This window comes from Myotis lucifugus, unplaced genomic scaffold, assembly GCF_000147115.1.
Source record: "Myotis lucifugus unplaced genomic scaffold, Myoluc2.0 scaffold_9, whole genome shotgun sequence".
In the NCBI taxonomy this organism is placed as follows: Eukaryota; Metazoa; Chordata; class Mammalia; order Chiroptera; family Vespertilionidae; genus Myotis; species Myotis lucifugus.
The window spans coordinates 12,639,389-12,640,984 of NW_005871057.1; positions in this window are offsets into that span (position 1 = coordinate 12,639,389).

Genomic DNA, 1,596 nt, shown 5'->3' on the forward strand with positions numbered 1-1,596 from the left:
ATGCTTAACTTTTCAGTAGCTTCTGGGTTGCAGATGCTTTCAAAAATTTGAACTTTGCAGTTGCAAGTGCACAAAGAATGAACACAAAGTGGAAACAAATGTCTGTAAACATTCTAGAAATCTATGAGGCTAACTAGTTTTACCCAGTTCTAGTTTTCTTTATCTGCCAGTTTGCCTAGTACTGAATATGAGCTATAAACTAGCTTATCCTATCTAATAAAGACAGAATATGCAAATTGACCATAACTCCAGGCAAAGTTGGCGACTCCCACAGCTAATAAGGAGGGAATATGCAAATTGACGAGACAAGGTGAGAGGTGGAAGGTGGCTCTGGCCGGAGAGAAGGCAGAAAGGCGGCTCTGGGCTGGAGCGAAGGTGGTGCCGGCAGCCAGGGGAAGGAAGGCCTATTCTTGTACGAATCTTCGTGCATCGGGCCTCTAGTCTACTTTAATAAAAAATGTTATGTATGTTTGACCTTTAGAATCACAAATGTCAGTAGAAAAATTCCTTTTTTATTTCATAATAAAGAGTAACATGCTTTTATATCTCAATTAAGAACATTGAGAACTGTTTGAATAAAGATAAATGAAACAATCTTATTTAGCATTTGTCTACAGCACGATAAGAGAGACAGAGAAAGCATACACCTTTTGTTTTTAACAGTCTGTCCTTCTTTAACATGAATTTCTCTCAGCCAATTTGTAGGTCACAAAGTTGGAGGCAGAGTGAGAATTTTGGCAAAAACAACAAGGTTTTACCACAAAGAGGAATATAGTTTATCCGATCTGTCTAACTTTGGAAAAGGATAAATCCCTGAGCAGGTGATATTCACAGACCCAGTTCATGCAGCTGGGGCTTTAAGAAAAAGCTTAAGCTTCCTGCACAAACAAAACCGATTCACGGGAATGTATCTCCCCCTCGGCCGCACATCCTGGCTTGGGAAACTCCTACTCAGCTTTCAAAACACAGCTGAAATGTCACGTCCTCTTTGACTCTTGCTTGGACCAGGCTGCAGCTTAGCTTCCAGGAGGGTAGTGCTTGGCGGGTCCACACCTTCCCAGAGCACCGCGACTGTGCCTCCAATGCAGCTTCTCACACACTCCTTGCCAGTGGTCTGTCATGTGAGTGTCACTCCCATTGGATGGTCAGCTCTTCCAAGGCAGGCGTTCTATTCAGTCCTCTGTGCCCAGACAATAACAGCCCAATGCTGAGAAACAGTTCCTTGGGATAAAGTTGTTTAATACACTTCACTGACGGAGCAATTTGAATATTCGCCGGTTTACTTATCTACTGTTTCAGGTTTTTATTCTTGTTTTTAGTTATTAGTTATTTTATCTGTTTGCTCATGATTGTGCTATTTCAGTAGGGCAGCTCTTTCTGCTTCATGTGATTTAACTGGAATGGCTATTCTGGGCTGGAAGATGTCAGTGGCCTCCGCTGGAACAGAGGTCTAGGTTGTCTAGGTGGTCCTCTTTCCGTCACATCCTCCAAGACCTCTCTCCAGGTGGCCTCTCTTTCTTGATGAGCAATTGGCTTCTTAAGTGCTGGCTCAGGATTCAAGAGGGTGAAAGTGGAAGCTGCCAGGCTTCTTCGGGC